At 36.8% G+C, this 20,284-nt stretch overlaps 1 protein-coding gene across 2 annotated transcripts in view; it reads right to left on the bottom strand.

Moving 5' to 3' along the window:
* The window catches only part of LOC129135766 (uncharacterized), a 337,314-nt gene that overhangs the window by 162,270 nt on the left and 154,760 nt on the right, over positions 1-20,284 (bottom strand). For both annotated transcript variants that reach the window (XM_063817397.1, XM_063817396.1), the window contains exon 3: positions 8,909-9,020. The gene's annotated coding sequence lies outside the window, so the exon portion shown is untranslated. The remainder of the gene's footprint in view (positions 1-8,908; positions 9,021-20,284) is intronic.

Raw genomic sequence — 20,284 nt, 5'->3', positions numbered from 1 at the left:
AGATGTTCATATGAAGTGATTCACAGAAACATAAATACTTTCTACTTCATCCAAAACTGTGGTCAGAGACTTGCACTTAACAAATTAATTAGGAAACATTGCATTGATTGACCTGAGTATTTGCATATTTTTGCCCATGCTTTTAAAAGGCCATGTTGTATCCCTATGAAAGGAAATTATCCATTAAATGGAGGAAAAAACAAGATTCAAATAACTAGCGGAAAAACTAACCGCATCAACAGCTAGGGCCTGTCAGTTTTTAATAAGGCTGAGTTATGATTAAGTTATAATTATGATATAAAATATTATGCAGAGCTGTAAGGAACAAATGTGAGACATGCTTATTGAATTAGACAGTGTAAATAAGTACTAGTAATAAAAGAACACTCATTTCATATTCTAATAAAATATGTTCATCATCCTGTTATTTATTATTCAAAATATTGAGATGCAATTCCCCCAACTTAAAGTGTAAAATAACAAAAAAGTTTTACGAATAATTTGATCTTGCTGTCACTGGGAGGTAGTATCATCATCACATAAAAAAGTGTAGAGCCTGTGGGAATCACTCAAACCCCAGTTCAACTCTCACTACATTAAATACAGTGCACTATACCAGATATGTTGCCTCACTTTTTAGTCTTAATTTTCTCTATCATAAAATGAAGAAAACAATTTCTGTCCAATCTGGGTTTTATGTGGATTAGAAATAATATATGGGGAGTGCCTGATTCATAATAAGGTCATGAAAAAACACAGTTGGTGGTTTCCATGATTTGTATCTTAATTTGTGCCTAAAATAACCATGGTTATTGGTATTATTTCTGTTCCATAGGTCTTCATGAGAACTTGCTCTGCCACTCCTTATGATGGGTGCCCTAGTGATGCAAGCCACCAGGAGCTCGAAGCCACATGGGACAGTCCCCACTAACAGCAGACACAGACCCAGAATGAGACACAAAATAAATGCTATTGGAGCATTTCAAAAAAAAAAAAAAAAAAAGGATATCAATTTACAACTAGAATTTTCTGGAAAGTGTTTTGAAGTAGGTGTCGTTATTTCGTACGCCAGGTACTGTTCTTAGCACTGGTGATACATTACAGAACAAGGGAGAATATTGACCTTTAAGTCTCTTAAATTCTTTTGTGATAAAGCAGAAAATAAACATGCACATAAAGAAATAGACCTGTAAGTATACTAAAATATAAAATAGAATAATTGAATAAAGAGAAGGAGGAGTTTCTGTATGTGGCGTGACCAGGAAGGGCCTCTTAGACTCAGTGACATTTGAGTTGAGACCTGAGCTGTGAGAAGCAGGCATCCATGCACAAACATGGAGGGCAGGTTTGGCAAGAGGATGGCAGTTTAAAGCCTGTGAAGCAGGAATGAGTTTGGGGGTGAAGAAAGGACAGAGGCAAGGCCAGCATGAAAGAAGTAGAAAAAGAACACAAAAGTCATTAATGAATTGTAGTCCTAATAAATAATCCTAACAGCTGTACTTCATGATTACAAATTAGGATACAGGTTCAGTGCTAGATTTTCTGTATAACTAAGCAGTTTTTACTCCTTTTAAGAATCCTATGTGTAAGACATCTGCTTAACTCCATTTCTTAGAGCAACAGAGACTTCTGTGTATTAGCATACTTATCTAAGATCTAATTCTAAGAAGTTAAAGAGCCTGGGTTCAAGAGTTAGTTTGATTGAATGACTCTGAATCCTGTGTTTATGCATTTATTTTTCATGCTAACGCTGCATTAGTGTTTGTCAAGATCTTTCTGCAATGGGAGAATGGATAAGGCATAGTATCTGTCTTTGAACTGTGACCTCTAGAAGGTCAGTCTCAAGAGTTCAGTATTTCCTCTTTTTTTTGAGACAGAGTTTCGCTCTCGTTGCCCAGGCTGTAGTGCAATGGCACCATCTTGGCTCACCACAACCTCCACCTCCCAGGTTCAAGCAATTCTCCTGCCTCAGCCTCTCGAGTAGCTGGGATTACAGGCATGCACCACCACGCCTGGCTAATTTTGTAATTTTTAGTAGAGACAGGTTTTCTCCATGTTGAGGCTGGTCTCGAACTCCTGAATTCAGGTGATCCACCCGCCTTGGCCTCCCAAAGTGCTGGGATTACAGGCGTGAGCCACCACGCCCGGCCCCAGTGTTTCCTCTTACTATCCTCAGATCCATATCCTGGAGTCAAGAACTTCAATCCATTACTTCACAGTGTGGTTATGGGAAGTGAAGAAGATTATTTTGGGCAAATGTTAATCACAATGTCATTACCTGTGGTAAAAGTAATTATTTTATGTTGTTGTTTTTATAGTTCCTACATTACCTGGCCCATGTCTCCATTGTGAGTAAAGAGTCAGGGATCAGGAACTTCTGTCTGATCCAAGAACAAGGTTTATGCAATCACCTACGCGTGATCAGTCATCGATCTGATTCTCCTGCAACCTGGTGTGAAACTAGTGTAAATAGTTCACCAGTAACCGAATGAACTCTGGTGGGGGATGATTCTAGGGGAGGATTAGTTAAGAAAAGTTCTGAATTCCTATATGAACCTGACTGGCGGTCAACTAACTGGGCTGATATTAGCCAACTGCCATGGGCTTTCTTCTTAGTTCTGTTCCTCACTAGTTGTGTGACTTGAATTTAATGTTTTCCATTCATTCATTTATTCATTCTTTCATTTATGTTCTCTTTCATGGAAAAAAATACTATGGATCAGATACCAATTTAGGCAGGTAGGAATTTAATATAAATAAAGCAGCATCTCTTCTGACAATGGTACAAGAGATGGAGATATTTTATACATTTTTTTGTTTTAATATAGCATGTAAACTGCCATAACTGAGGATATAGTAATAGGACAAAATATATAATTCTCAAATCAAGTTGCTGGACATAGAGTAAGATTTTATGGAGAGGTGACACTGGAGCCGAACATGGAAGGATAAGAAAGATTAGTTTTAAGGAAAGACAAATAGCCAGTATATGATAAGTAAAGATAAATATTTTTTGAGCATCTATCTTGCTACATTGCTCTTCTAGGCACTAGAAATTGGCAGTAAACAAAAGAAATTATTCCCTGCCTTTCATAAGCTTTCATTCTGTGTAAAAACATAGTGAAATAAAACATTAACACAAAGGCGGCACTCATCATCAATTTTCGCTGGATTTGAGGTTCAAAAATAGTCCAAATGGGAAAGGAGACAGGGAGTATATGAAAAATCCAGATATACCTCCCTAGCTATAATGAAACTGAAATATGCCATTAACTTCTTGTCAGTTGCCTGAATACAGCACTCCTGCAATTCAGTAAGTAGCTCCTTCCCAGGGCTCCTTCAGTCTTTGCTCATGCGAAGAATCTCTCCATCTCAACTGTGAGCTCTTCAATGAATAGGGATACAAATTGCACATTTTATATCCTCAGTCCTAGCAATGATCATAGAACAGGAGTTCAAGAATGTTTGCTAATGAGGTTGCTAAATATAAAGCCAACAATAACAACTCTGTGTGTGTGTGTGTGTATAACAGAAATTGTAATGCTAAAAACAATATGACTTAAAATAGAATAAAAGCTACCAAGTTTCTAAACCTAAATCTAAAGAAAGAATCTAAGGAAATAAGTGCTATAACACTACATTAAAAGTGTGTACAGGTACAAAAGCATACAACAGTACATTCATACGTGTGTCTCTGTGTGTGTTAATTTATCCAGAATAGTGACAACTCTACAAACTGTCTATAACATTTATATCTATGAGATTCTCTTTTATATGTTTATATTGGAACACCCAATACTGTAAAGATACCAATTTTCCCATGTTTGTGCATTAAATATACCCCAATCAATATCTCAGCATATTTATTGGTGTATGTGTGTGTGGGTGTGCATCTGGGTGCATTTGTGTCTGTGTACATATGTGAAAATTGACAAACTCCTTCTAAATTTTATGTGAAAGAAAATGCAAATAACAAGGAATAACAAAGATAATCTTAAAGAAAAAAAGTTGCTGAAGGACTCATACTACCAGATATCACAATTTGTTCTAAAGCAATAGCAATTTAAACCATGTAGTATGATATGAAGGTAGATAAAGATATATCCATGAAATAAAATAGACAATTTGAAAACAGATGCTTGTGTATATAAAAGCAACTGCTCTTGGATAAAGGTGAAACTACAATGCAGTGGGAAAGCGCGAACTTTCTGTTGAAGGGTGCTAAGTCAATTTGGAATGAATGGGACTTTTATGTGAAAGGGAAAAGAAAACAACATAGGATAATATCTTCATTGCTACAAAGTAGACAGACTATGGTTTTAACTGGCTGCACGAAAAGTACTAATCAAAAATAATAATAATAAATTAAATTGTATTAAAATTAAAAGCCAAAACATACTCTTAAATTGGGAGAGGAAGGAGACAGGTTTCTGCAGGCCTCGCAAAGTCCTGTGGGACTAAAACATGTTCCCTAGCAGCAAAGCAAGTGTATGGCAGAAGCTCAGAATGAATGGATTTCCATAAATATCTGTTGGATTAATCAATGTTTTCATATTTAACACAAACATATACAAAACATGAATTCACAGAATATAGGAGAGCATAGCATAGACATAAACTGAGGGAAGATTTAGAGATTCTGAAGCCATAATGACTGGCTTTAAGTATTTCCTTAAAAAATTATTAGCTGGTCTTGAGAAAGTTGCTTAATTTTTCTGCTCTTCAGCATCCTCAACTAAGAAGAGTTAAACAATGACAGCATATGCTTCAGAATGACGTAAATACACAAAATGTGTTTTCAGCACAGTGCTGGGCTCTGCAAAACTATTCAGTGAGTGTGAGCTCTCACATCGTACACTTTACCCTGCTGTATGGTGTATCAGCATGTGCATTTCTTATTTATTTATTTACATATTATCAACTTTTTTCTGTAAAGCATTTAACATTGCAGTAATGTACTATGAAATTAATTTAATATCCTCCACTTCTGCCTATAAATCTATAGATGAATGTAAATTTAGTGTTTTTGTATGTATAATGATGAGTGTATGAAATAACCTTTACTAAAGACCTCTAATAAGCAGAATGTTCAACCCATGGCTAAGGTTCCTAGAAAGTGAAAAGAAGAAAGTTTCTAGTGCACCTGCTGTGTCTCATGCATTTTACATGTATTTTCTTATCTAATCTTTCCAGTAAGCTATGGAAAGAGGTATTTCTCCATTTAACGAAGAAGAAAATTGAAGGCAAACACAATTTAGTAATTTACTCAGCACTACAGAGCCAGTAAGTAATGGAACCGTCATTCCCACCTGGATTTATGTGCATTTTCCAGTGTACCATGTTGTCTCTTGACCCTGTAAGAACTTTTTATGTTGCAGATGCCACAAGATCTTCATACTAGTAGGTGCCATAGTGGATAAAAGGTTCATAAATGCCATAAAGAGATATGCTCAAAATACTCTGGCAGATTAGATGAAGATTAGATAAAGATGAAAACGTTTGGTAGTTATGGGTGTTAGTAAAAGCTTCCTATGTTGGTTATTTTTGCTCAGGATGTTGTTTGTAAGTTATTACACATGTTTGCATTCTCTATTTCTAGCTCTTAAATCTAATCTTTTTATTGGGCCAATCAGTGGTATCCTCTATATCCTACTCTGGATCTGTGACAATTTCTACATAGTTAGTCATTACCTTGTAAAGGCTACTATCCTACTGATGAATGAATACTTCTTAAATGAAATAAAGGGATACACAGAAAAAGTGAGTTTCTAAAATATTGTATAGTCCAACCAGAAATGTCTATTTAGATACCATTCCTCTATTTCTAAATTATATTATGCTTTGGCCTATTTATCTACTTATTTTTGAAATCTGACTGGTCTAAAAATGTAACAGGACTTTATTTGAGCAGGTACCATAAGACATACAGACACTAAACTGATTTCCATGAAGAAGGAATTATTTTTCTAAATTCAAAGAAGCATGCTACTCAGAGCCACCTAGAGAAGCACCCAACAGAGATGACCTGGCAGACAGAAAAAAGAACTATGAGTTGGCTGGAATCTTCTCACAGTTTTCACAGGAAAGAAATGGGCAGGCAAGGTTCAATTATGAAGAGTAGAAACTTATGATCAGAAAGTTTGAAAAATTTTGATGGGCTGTGGGCTATACGGGTGGTGAGTAGGGCAGGGAATAGTGCCATGGACTGTACTAGTCTGATAAAAGGAGACTGGTGAGAAGTATGGCCTCTGGATTGGTTGGTTTGCTTATCAAATGTGTGGTGGCAGGCAAGTTGTTTGTCGTTTCCAGGAATTAGTTAACCTCCAGAGAAGCGGTTCCCTAGGCATTTAAAGGGCCCAAATGCTAGAGCATCAAAAATGTAAAAATAAGAAAACATAGCTAATCCACAGGCCTTACAAACTTGTTTAGTGTTTAATCAGAGAAAGGCGGATAACAATCTAGTGGGTGAGTCTCTGTAGGATACCATCTGTGCTAGGTGCCAAGAAAATATTATTAAAACATATAGTGGAATAAAACTGCACTATCTGACATACTCAGGGTAGTCTTTGTTTCAGATTATTCTTCCCCTTTGGAGAATTTGTCAGCCACTTACTGAAAACAGTATTATTTAGATCTGTATTTAGCATGTTCCTTTTCATTCATTTTCTTTCCTGATACTTCCATGACCATATGTTCTTTGGCATTCTTTTTAATTAGCGACAGATGGATGAAGAAACTTTAGATCCTACCTTGGATTCCATGCTGTTTTGGTGCTTTCAAACTGGCAAAACCACAACCTAGCAGCAATCTCTTAAGCAACTTTAACTGCCCCTAAACTCTGCCTAATAATGGTCATATTGAGGTTGGGTGTTGGGTTTGAGGCTGGGAGTGTCTTTACATAATTAACATGCAGCTCTTGGGGGAGTATAAACTAAAGCTCTCTGAATCTCTGCAGCCACAACCTTTGAACACCCAACTTCTCCAAGAACATAAATGCTTGCCTGACTCAATGTCAAATGTGTTGCATCTTTAAGAGTATGGAAGACTTATGCATTAGAGGAAGGGAATAAAGTTTTATTATATGACATTTCAGCAAGCAAAACAAAGAATATCTAAATCCCACCTTGGCACAGTCATGGCTCATTGTCAAGGAAAATATATTAACAAGGAGCAATGGCCATTAAACATTAAGGCATCACTTCATTTTCAGCCACACCTGTGAATGGAAATGCAGTGAACTGCACTCTGGTCACGTGTATCACACCACATCCTTTAAGACTGGGACCTGACAGGCTGAACCAGGGACATAGCTCTCACCTCCCTTCTCTCCAAACATGGAAGAAGTAATGTCCTTCATTTGCACTTGCCACCAATCTAGATATTTTATGCATTCTCTATCTCTATATCTTTTTGCAAGTGATGAAAGAGGAAGCAAAATTATGCAAACCCCTCATCAGGTTGACCTGGACAGACACCCCATGATGCTGAGTCCCCATGAGCCTGGTACCAAAGAGGAGCTAGTGCCATTCCTTCTGAAACTATTCCAAACATTTGAAAAGGAGCGATTTCTTCTTAACTCATTTTATGAAGCCAGCATCATCCTGATACCAAAACTGGGAAGAGACATAACAAAAAAAGAAAATTTCAGGCCAATATCCCTGATGAACATCAATGTGAAAATCCTTAATAAAGTACTGGCAAACTGAATCCAGCAGCACATGAGAAAACTTATCCACCATGACCAAGCTGGCTTCATCCCTGGGATGCAAGCCTGGTTCAACATACACAAATCAATAAACGTAATCGATCACATAAACAGAACCGAAGACAAAATCCACATGATTATCTCAATAGATGGAGAAAAGGCTTTTGGTAAAATTTAACATTGCTTCATGTTAAAAACTCTCAATAAACTAGGGTATTGATGGAACATATCTCAAAATAATAAGAGCTATTTATGATAAATCCACAGCCAATATCATATTGAATGTGCAAAAACTGGAAGCATTCCCTTTGAAAACTGGTACAAGACAAGGATGCCCTGTCTCACCACTCCTATTCAACATAGTATTGGAAGTTCTGGCCACGGCAATCAAGCAAGAGAAAGAAATAAAGAGTATTCAAATAGGAAGAGAGGAAGTCAAGTTGTCTCTGTTTGCAGACAACATGATTTTACTTTTAGAAAACTCCATCATCTCAGCCCGAAAACATCTTGAGCTGATAAGCAACTTCAGCAAAGTCTCAGGATACAAAATCTATTGTGCAAAAATTACAAGCATTCCTTTACACAAGCAATAGGCAAGCAGAGAGGTAAATCATGAATGAACTCCCATTCCAATTTCTACAAAGAAAATAAAATACCCAGGAATACAGCTAACAAGGGATGTGAGGGACCTCTTCAAGAAGAACTATGAACCACTGCTCAAGGAAATAAGAGAGGACACAAACAAATGGAAAAACATTTCATCTTTATGGATAGGAAGCATCAATATCATGAAAATGGACATATTGCCTAAAGTAATTTATAGATTCAATGCTATTCCCATGAAACTGCCATTGACATTCTTCACAGAATTAGAAAACAACTATTTTAAGTTTCATATGAAGTTAAAGTCCCCCTATAGCCAAGACAATCCTAAGCAAAAAGAACAAAGCTGGATGCATCATGCTACCTCACTTCAAACTATACTGCAAGGATAAAACTGTTTTAAATGCAACCAAGATGCTGCTACTTTCACACCTGGTTTTCATTGACCTGCTACTCAGCATCAGCTTTCTCTAGAGCACCTGTATCACCAATCACAGGCTACCCAGTCCATTATCCTTATCACCATGGTTTTCTCCATGCATAGTGGATGTTTTAAGAAGTGGACTGCCACTTTGTGAGGTACGAGAACATTCACCCTACCATCAGTGATGTGGTCTTCATTGCCTGTAGGAGAGTGATCCAACTTCAAAATTGAATCTTCTCACTTCTTTTCTCAAACTGTGTTCCACATTGAGTTTACAGGTTGGGTTATCTGGAAGCAAACATTGAGACAGAGTTTGATGTGTGAGACATGATTTATTAGGGATCATCAGCTGTGAATGGAAGAGGGAGGAAGCAAGATTGGACAGAGGCAAAAGTCAAATCGTGATGAAGACTGGCTTGACAGCCTTGGCCAGTCTGCAGGCAGCTCTGGTGTAAGGATTGCTCATCAGAGTACTGTACCTTGGGCTAAATGGACAGGTGTTTATCCCCACACTGTCTGAGTCCCTGGATTTGGACTTCTCCAAGAACGACACAACTTCATGTTATGTGAGGTGGCTTTAAGCAGCTGAGGTACAGCTTGAAGAAGCTGATAACTAGAGGTGTCTGCTTGCTGACTGGGCAGCAAATCTTTCCTTGAAGGGAGATCTGAGGGGACCTGCACTTGATTAGCACACTTATATAACTGCAGAACAAATGCCAAAATTAGGAAATTAGCAGAGTTAGCATTAAATTTTAAATGTGATATACATTCAAATTTCACCAGTTGTACCATTCCTTTCTATTGGGGTGCAGAGAATGTTACCGCAAAGTATGATATTTTACCATGGTCAACACTGAATTTAAAGAAATTTGAAGGTCTTAAAAGCTGCCTCAGAACCAATAACTTTTCAACCTTCTCTTATTTCTTCTTCCCACAAGCACAGGGAGGGACTTTGTCTGGAGTTTCCCTATCTGACTAAGGAGATTTCTTTCCAAAAGAAATACAATTGTCTTTAGAACTCCTCTCTAAGAGTCTCATCAAATAATCAAAAAAGTTGAAACCAGCGACTATGACGAGAAGAGACTAAAAGTCATCACTGTGCCCAGATAGACTTTTCATGTATTCTTCTGACGGCCGCTTCCAGAAATTACCCGGGATACTTTATCTACACAACAAGACAACTTTTATTCCCAATGCAGTTTCACCTCTTACCTTCTAATAATTTCCTGTTCCCATTAAGCTTCTTAAGAGAATCATGTGCAGGATAATGTCTGCCTCCTGGGCCCATTTATTTTCCATAAAATTCTGTACTACCACTCTAAAATGCCAACAGTCTCCCACCTCCTTCTCCCCTTTGAAGGGGATGATTGAGCCTCAATTATCTGGCCCTCTTTGGAGTCTCGTATTTGTGGGATTCCCAAGTCCCTGTGCATGTTAATACACTTGTATGCTTTTTCTCTTCCTAGTCTATCTATTGTCAGTTCATTTTAACAATGAACTTTCCAAGGGCAGAGGTGATGCTTTCCCATCCACATCTAAATTTCTTTGATAGCACTTTTTTCCTAGTTGAATTTCCGACCCAGGATGACACAAAGTATCCTATCGGCATGTATTTTTATACTCCTTTAAATCTGGAATGATTCAAAGATTTTTGTTGTCTTTTATGATTTTAATTTTGTTTTATGGACATAACTCTGTGGTTTTACAGAATGACAATTTAGATTCATTAGATACCTTTTTATGATTAAAATACATTTTATAAGAAATACTATATAAATTATGATGTCTTTCATTAATTCTTATCATATATATAGTGCTGCGTTTTTTTTTTCTCAAAACAGAGTAGACTAGTATTATTTTCCTCTTGTACAGATGGGAGACCGATGCTGAGAGGTTAAAATGATCTAGCAGTGCATGGAAGAAGTAGTAATGTCATTCAATTCAGGCATTTTAAAGTCTGTCTTCTTCACAAGACTTCTCACTTCAGAAAACTGTGCCTATTTGTTTTCTTTACACTTTCCAGTTGGGGAGTTAGTTAAAAATATATGTACCCAAACTGCACAAATTATAATCATCAGACATTAGAGAAAGATATCTGTGTTTTTAACAGGCATTCCATTTTGAATTTAATCCACAACAAATCCTGAGATGTTGCAACACAGGTGATTGTGTCAGTGGCTGACTAGGTGGATTTATCTGGCTTTGGATAAAAAGGCTTTACTCCTACTACTATGGGCTGTCTGGTGCTCCTCACTTTCACAACCCTGGCTGCTTCATCCATTATCAGACTTATCCTCACTCCCAGACTTGAGATTTTGGGAAACAAAGGAGCACAGGCTACGTTCAAACTGTGGCTTTGGCAAATCCCTTAACCTCTCTGAGCCTCAGTTCCTTAACCTCTCTGAAGTTAATGATACATGTCTTCTATGGAGTTTTAATAATATGTTAGAAATTGGCAATCAATAGTTAAATAATACATCTGAGACACTCTTATTGTTTTTTAAAAATGTTTTCTCTACACTCATCCCTTGGTATTGAAGGAAGATTGTTTCATGACCCTCTCCCTCAAAAAAATCTACAAATGCACAAATCTGTTCCATAAATTGGCAATGGCATGATATTTGCATATAACCTATGCACATTCTCTCATATACTTAAAGTCATCTCTAGATTACTTACAATATGCAATACAATATAAATGCCACATAAATGGTTGTTATTCTGTATTGAATCTTTATTTGTATTCTTTGAATTTTTAAATTTTCTGAATAGTTTCAATCTGTGGCTGGTTGATTCTGTGGATGCAGAACCCTTAGATATGAGGGCCTACTGTATTTAAGTCTTACATTTTATTCAGAGTATGAAGAGCCTGGACCAGCCTCTCCTCTCTACCAGTTCACCACATTCACACTCAAAACAAGAGCCCTAAAGTGCAGAGTTGTCCCTGGGCCTGCATACACCTGCACTCTTTTTTTCCCCCATTACATCCATTTCTGACCAGGTGTTTAGGACTACAGAGAATTCTTTCCTTTTTCTCATTGAATTATTGCTCTTCCTCTTAAAGAATTGATTCATTCTCTCACCATCTGCTTCCAGATAAAAACCTAAGAAATGCCTGGTCATCTTTGGGAAATAAATAACAATAGATAGATAAATAGATAGATAGATAGACACATAGGTAGATAAATTGATTTAGTATTTACTCAGAACTCCTTATTAAATTAGAGATTCCCTAAGGGGTAAAACAGTCAAAGTGCTATTTTCCGAGTACAAAAAGCTTGTGGTTTACCCTACAGCACCCACCCAACAGAGCAGCAAGCTCCCATCACAGCACGCCTATCTTTGATGCTGATTTTAACTTTCTGTGTAAATATCACAGGTTGGGTGGCATTTAGTTTTGCATGGATATGATGTTAAGCTTTAACTCACATTAATCTAGCAACTACAGTCATGTGCTGCATAATGACGTTTTCATCAATGGCAGACTGTATATATGACTGTGGTCCCATAAGATTATAAAACTATTTTTACAGTGCTTTTTCTATGCTATATTTAGATATGTTTAGATACTCAAGTACTTACCATTGTGTTACGAAGCCCACAGTACTCAGTACAGTAACATGTTGTACAGGTTTATACCCTAGGAGCGATCTGCTATTCCATACAGCCTAAGTTGGCAGGAGGCTGTCCCATCTAGGTTTGTGAAAGTTAAATATATGACGTTTGTGCAATGATGCAATTGCCTAAGACACATTTCTCAGACCTACACCCTTCTTAAGTGAAACATGACAACAGTTTCCTTCTTTTTAATTTTTAATTTTTGTAGGTGCATAGTAGGTGTACATATTTACAGAGTGCATGAGATATTTTGATAATGACATCATGGTAAATGGTGTATCCATCGCCTTAAGTATTTATTCTTTGTGTTATAAACAATTCAATTATAGTCTTTTAGTTATTCTATAATGTAAAATTAAATTATTATTGACTATAATCACCCTGTTGTGCTATCAAATACTAGGTCTCATTCATTCTTTCTATTTTTTGTACCCATTAACAATTCCACTTCTCCACCCCACCCCCACTACCCTTTCCAGCCTCTGGTAACCATCAGTCTGCTGTGTATCTCTATGAGTTCAATGGACTTAATTTTTAGCTCCCACAAATAAGTATAGTTTTTGATTATTTCTCTATACAAAGGACTATGTTAGCTGTATAAGAAGAAATTCAAAAGAGAGAAAAAAAACTTAGTCCCATCCCTGACAATTTATGTTTATTAGAAATTTGCTGGCTCCTATATTGAGCAATAAATAGGGGTACAAAGATGGATACGACAATAACCTAACCCATGAGTTGTGAACAATCTCATCAAATATATTATTTGGTCTACATTTGTTGAAAACACAGAACACCAGACTAGCAGGCAATATATTAGTTTCAAGGGCTGTCCCTGAGGCTGAGAAGGTGTTTGGTCTCTAGTAACACTATTAATTTTGGGGAAAAAAGAATAAATAAAAGCAGCATTGAGCTATCTTGTCTATTATAAAATAAAAATATCTTCTTATATGACATAATTAATTTTCTGGTAACATTATTTAATGGTGTGGATACAATGTTTTCAATTAAAAATTTAAAAACACATATTGTGGAAAAATGTTTTTAAAGTAAATGATCTACATTCTAGCGATAAAAACTCTAAATAGTTGGATATGTTTCCTTCTGTTTATTTTTTTAATTCTTTACTTAGATAGATATACATCTATATCTGTATCTCTATCTGTAAATAATTATCACTCTGCGCACTTAGTTTTATGTTCCATATTTTTTACTTATTTGCATATTATATACATTTTCTGGTGACCTCAAAAAAATTTTAAATACTTATTTTCAACAGTTCCACTATATGGTTTTAGTGTAACTTATTCAGCCATTTTTTTATTTCTGGAGACACACATTTTATATTGTTTATAAATAAATATGAAGTAACTTTTATGTGTTTCTGATTATTTTCCTCAGTAGTATAGGGGCAAAAGAAAACTTTGCTGAAAATCAATGGTAGTGTAGGGGAGAAAAACAGGTTCACTGAAAATCAACTGACAATAGGTAGATTAACAGAAGAAAACATATACAAATATATTAACGTGCATATGGGCATGGGAGGCATACTAATATTAAAAGCTCAAATAAATGGCCAGACAATTGATGCTTTTACACTAACTTGAGGTTACAAAAGAATAAGAGCTCAGGACATGGCCAAACAGGTTATGGGACAGAGAGGAGAAGAAAGGCCCGGGGAAAAGGTGGTCATGTTGTGCAGATGAAACCTGTCAGGCAGCAGCCCTCAGAAGGAATAGATGGTAGCCAGTGGGCAATGTTCCTGTCAGAGCTTTAAAGGTTTCTGACTCTGTTAATCTTTACTAGTTATGACTAAGGGAGGGCTTCGCAAAAAGCCTGTGTGCATCTGTTGTTTATTTCACTTTATCTCCTCTACTTGTGCAAATCCGCCCCCCAAAAATGACAGCATTTTAGCTATTCCTATGTTCCTAGCCCCGCTGAATAGCCATCTTGAAATAAGTCAAATAAGTATATATGGGGGCAATTCTTTTTTTTTTTGAGATGGAGTCTCAGTGCCACCAAGCTGGAGTGCAGTGGTGTGATCTCAGCTCACTGCAACCTCCACCTCCCAGGTTCAAGCAGTTCTCCTGACTCAGCCTCCTGAGTAGCTGGGACTACAGGCACGCACTACCACGCCCTGCTAATTTTTTTTTTTTTGTATTCTTATTAGAGACGGGGTTTCACCACGTTGGCCAGAATGGTCCTGATCTCTTGACCTCGTGATCCGCCCGCCTCAGCCTCCCAAAGTAGGGTAAAATATTTTTAGTTTCCTTCAGTAATTTTTCCTATTTATTTTTCCCCTTAAATATTACCTTTAATATGCTCAAGTAATTTTAGCAATCATATCATAATGTAAATTCCATTATCATATGATTTAAATGAGGAAGGAAGGAAAGAAGGAAGGAAAAGAGGAAGGAAGGAAGGAAGAAGAGAGGGGAGGGAGGGAGGAAGGAAGGAAAGAAGGAAGGAAAAGAGGAAGGAAGGAAGGAAGAAGAGAGGGGAGGGAGGGAGGAAGGAAGGAAGAAGGGAGGGAGGGAGGAGGGAAGGAAGGAAGAAGGGAGGGAGGGAGGGAAGAAAGGGAGGGAGGAAGGAAGGAAGGAAGAAGGAAGGGAGGGAAGGAAGAAAGGGAGGGAGGAAGTGAGGGAGGAAGGAAGGAAGGGAGGAAGGAAGGAAGAAGGGAGGGAGGGAGGAAGGAAGAAGGGAGGGAGGGAGGAAGGAAGAAGGGAGGAAGGAAGAAGGGAGGGAGGGAGAGAGGAAGGAAGGAAGGGAGGGAGGGAGGGAGAAAGGGAGGGAGGGAGGGAGGGAGGGAGAAAGGGAGGGAGGGAGTTGGTTAAGCTCTAATCTGGTTCTAATGAACTTTATTTCAGCGGGAAGCCTGGAGTTAAGAAGTGCAGAGCAATCAACCTGGAGCATTTTAAGTCTTGAGTTGATCTGTTAATGCAGTTCTGAAGAGGGGTTGATCAAAGGCAACAGGACACAGGGATTCAGCTTCCAGAAGTAAGTATAGGATCAAGAGGAGCTTAATTGGCCCTAACTAGGCCTGAACTCAGAGAAGATAAGAAACATCCCCTGGTTTAGTTGGCCCCCAAACACAATGGTCCAGGAAATGCTACCATCTCACAAGACTGTGTTCTTTAACACAGAACCTCTTTAAGGCAGAGGTTATTTGTATACATGATGAGAACACACAAGACTACATTTTATGGGAACAATTAAAACCTCATAAACATTCACATGTTTTACCTAAGGCTTGCACATGGTATACTTTCAAGAAATATTAATTGTAACCCAATTTTTCTATTGTTTATTCCCTGCAAATAATACCCTTTATATACAATTGTTTTCAATTTGTACAATTGCTTTCAATTTGTACAATTACGTATTATCTGCTACTTTTCTTTTTCCTTTTTTCTTTTGTTTTTGTTTGTTTGTTTTTGTCTCTTTGACCACTCATTAAACCACACTGGGGAAGAAACTTAATATATTGTGTTCATTATTATTTTCTTAATATTTGTTAAAGTGATGTTAAATTAAAATCTTTTGGGATTCTTTTACCATCCTGGATGATTTAAGTATAATTGCCTTAAACAGTAAAGCATTTCATAGCTTGAAAGACTTAAGAGTTTTTTACAAGTTTTCCCGATTCTTAGATCTTGAAAATTCATGTTTTGTGTCTTCTTTGCAGGCTGCCTCTGTTTATCAAAATGCAAAAATAAACTCTTTCAAGAATCCACTCACACTAATAAATTTATGAGACTATTAACCTTAAGGACAAGATCTCATAGCAGCATCTCACAACTCTTGTACTATCTGTACCCCGGCTACTCCTCCTCTCTTTACTTCTCATCAGGAACAAAGAAAATTTTTCTTCTCTAAACACAAAAGCTTTGTATTCTTTTCTGGAGTTTTATACCCTGTGAGTGACAATTTTTATTTAATTTTTAAAAGATATTTTTGCCTCTGTAAAGTGAGAAGAAAGTAAAAAATAGAAAAGTTATGGCCACAGAAGTTCCTTGCCTCAGGAAAAGTAGCTAGCTTGCTGTTGAGTAAATAAAGCATTGGAAAAAACAATCTGCAAGACAAGTACAGAATTAGAAGGGAAGGACATTTGTGCAAAACTAGTGTTTCAGAGTATATATGGGCAAGGTTTGACACTGACTCCTAGATTCATTGGTATAATTATTCAACATTGCAATGAAAAGTCCGAGGGACAGAGAATAGATGGATATTGCAAAGTCAAAGCCATATTCCTGTGCTTTTGAGACACAAGAAAGAACTTGACCAGCTCCTGTGGGCGATCCAAGGAGCACCGACCCTGTGATTATTATCATCTTTCTTTTGTCCCAGTGTTAGCAAAGTCTGAGAAATAACTGACAAATATTTCATTGCATTTGTGGAATTACTGTTCTTTTTTTATCTTTGTGTCTGGTAAAGCAGATTCTTGCATCTTGGCTATAGTGCAACAGTCTGTAAATCTGCCCCTGCCCTTCAGTTAATTAAGGCTGTGGTCACTTAAGTTGGCGTGGCTCAAAGTAGGTGCTCCATAAATGTTAGGTGAATGAACAAATACGAATGAATATTGTGGCTGAGGCTGCTCTATCATAGCTCTATTTGTGATAATAATAGTTGACCTGTGAAGTTGCAATCAATACAAACTCTTAGGGGCATCATATATAGATCTCTTCTCTTCTCTTCTTGAATTTATATGTTCTAAAACAGGGACTAGAAAGTTTTATTTATGTCGGTCACTAATTCATGAGGGAAAAACATCCATTGAAGTGTGAAATGACAAAACAACTTGTTATACTTAGTTTTTAAAGAGAAATATGGAGTTTCCTACTCACCTGCTTTTTTAATATAAAATAATTCAACAACTGGGCAGACATCTATTGATCATATATTGCATGCACGGAGCTATGCTATTCCAGGCTACTAGAACCAATGAGAATAGCTAAAGGAGACACATTGCTATTAGAAATTAATCCTTGTTCTAATTCTTTTGTATATGTACATGCATATATATATATATGTATGAAGGATGAAGTGATCAATGACTAAGTAAGAACATTCTTTTTTTTTATAATTCACAATTCACATAAAGGAAGAAAAAGTTCAAAATCATTAGCAAAATCTCATCTAAATCTATAATTTTTTTTTTGCAATTCTCTCTTTCTTATTCCATACTCGAGGCATTGTGAGTCACATTACATGACAAGATCTGTACTTTGAACCTCGTTCTATGTAGTTAACTGGATATTGTTATTTAACTCACCACATAGAGAAATGCTCTATTAGACATGTACACATTCAGATCCAAATTGTGTCTACCTTCATGTGTGGTTTCAAATGTTTAGAGTATCCTTGTTTTGCTTTTTTTAAAAAAATCTTGCCAGAAACTCTTCGAACTGAGAAATGGTATCCAATTTAGTTTATACCCTCAAGCACTTACCAGTTTGATGGAACAAAAGCACAGGCTGATTAATATTTGATGAATAATTGGGAGTATAAACACAATGTCACACTTCTGTATCTCTCTCTACATAATACTATGCATATATGTGATTTTATTTTTCTAGTCAAATCTCAATATTTATTAATATGAAAACATTAAGGGGAATAGTATTACATATTGGAAGAACAAGGTATTGAGGTGTCAAACTTAGACACAAAGAGGTATAAGTAGAACATTTCAGGTTCTCTACTGAATAGTTTCATCCCTCACACTTCTGCCAGAATAGACTTTATAGAAGGCAAACACAATATCTGTGCAACTGCCAATAGTCTCCACGTGTTCCTGTCACTCCATGTTCTTTCCAGTATCGTTTGTCCAGCATGAGCTTAAATATATATTTTATTTATTTCTTGGTATAAATGTATTTCCCTATGATACCAAATTGTGTTTTCCTAAGTAGTAATGTTAAACCTCTTTCGGTTTTTCCATTTTTTTTTTTTTTTTTTTTTTGAGACAGAATCTCACTCTGTCACCCAGGCTGGAGTGCAGCGGAGCGATCTCACTGCAACCTCTGCCTCCCAGGTTCTAAGGAATTCTCCTGCCTCAGCCTCCACAGTAGCTGGCATTACAGGCACACGCCACCACACCCAGCTAATTTTTGTGTTTTTAGCAGAGACGGGGGTTTCACCAGGTTGGCCAGGCTGGTCTCCAACTCCTGATCTCAGGTGATCCACCCGCCTCGGCCTCCCAAAGTGCTGGGATTACAAGCATGAGCCACTGCTCCTGGCTGCTTTTTCCATTTATTTTTAATTTAAAAATATAACATACACATAGAAAAGATAAAAAATGCTGAATTAAATGCATAGAAATAAAGTGGGTGCCATGTAGCCACCACTGAGAGGGAGTAGGAGTATATTAGTAGTGCCCAGTATCCCTTCATGTGTCCCTTCTGATCACATTCCCCTCCTTATCCTGTAATATGTACATGCATATCTATATTAATATTGATATAGGTAAATATTTACAATTAAATATTATGTATAAGTAAATAAACATATTCATATATTGAAGTATGCATTACTTCAAGGCACTGATTTTATATTTATATGTATGTATGTGATTTTATTTTTATTTTTTAACCTTACATAAATGAAATAAAGTATGTGTTCTCTTGATTCTTGCCTCTTTTAGACAGCCTCATGTTTATAAAATCTGCCTAGATTTTTTTATGTAGTGCAGTTCATTCTTTTATATCACTGGATGATAGCTCATTGCATAAATACGTAAGAGTTTGTCTTTCCTACTGGTGATGGACATTGGGTTATTTCTAGTTTGGTGTTATTACATACTAATAATTCCATGTGGGCACCCATTCGCTGAATATTTATCTAGAAGTGGAATCAACTTATCACAGACTATGCAAACCTTCCCATTCTGTAGATAATGCCATTTTATTAAGTGACTATATGAAACTACATTCCCAGAGGCATTATATGAGAGTTTCTATTACTACACATTCTGAGCAATACATGGTAGTATAAGACTGTTTTAACTTTTGCAAGTATGCTGAGAAGATAATTTTATCTTATTGTGGTTCTAATTTGCAGTTCCCTGATTAATAATGAAGCTGAACAGCTTTTCATGTTTATTGATTATTTGGATAAAATATCTGCTAAAGATGTTTGCCTATTTTTCTATTGGTTTTTCTGCCTTTCTTTGTATTGATTAATAAAATAATGTATACAATTATGAAACCAGTCCTTTGCCATTATATATGCAGTATATAACCCAGTAGATTTTCTCTTTTTTCAGCTTTATTAAGGTATGCCTGATAGATAGGAATTGTATATATTTAAGATGTACCAACTGATGTTTTAATGCATGTATACATTGGGAAATGATCACCCAATCAAGCTAATTAACATATCCATCACCTCACATAGTTGTTTCTCTGATAGTTTTGCCACACAAACATAACTTGGGGTATGGGATAATTTGTTGTTCCAGCTCCATTTATTGTAAAGACCATTCTTTCCCCTGATGCTCTATGATGACACTTCTGTAATACATGAGAGGTGCACATACATGCATAAATTGAATCTGTTTCTAGCATCTCCTTTACCTTCAATTACTTTGTTTATTTCTACCTGTGCAAAAACTTCACTATCCTAATGATACGGTTTTTGGCTCTGTTTCCCCACCCAAATCTCACGTTGAATTGTAATCCCCAGTGTTGGGGCAGGGACTGGTAGGAGGTGATTGGATCATAGTGGAAGATTCCCCCCTTTCTGTCTTCATGATAGTGAGTGAGTTCTCACGAGATCTGGTTGTTTAAAAGTGTGTACCACTTCCCCCTTCACTCTTTCTTTCCTGCCTGGCCATGTGAAGACATGCTTGCTTCCCCTTTGCTTTCTGCCATGATTGTAAGTTTCCCGAGGCCTCCCAGTCATGCTTCCTGTATAGCCTGCAGAACTGTTAGCCAATT

Source organism: Pan troglodytes, chromosome 7, assembly GCF_028858775.2.
Source record: "Pan troglodytes isolate AG18354 chromosome 7, NHGRI_mPanTro3-v2.0_pri, whole genome shotgun sequence".
Classification (NCBI taxonomy): Eukaryota; Metazoa; Chordata; class Mammalia; order Primates; family Hominidae; genus Pan; species Pan troglodytes.
This window is presented reverse-complemented; position numbering and strand designations above follow the sequence as displayed.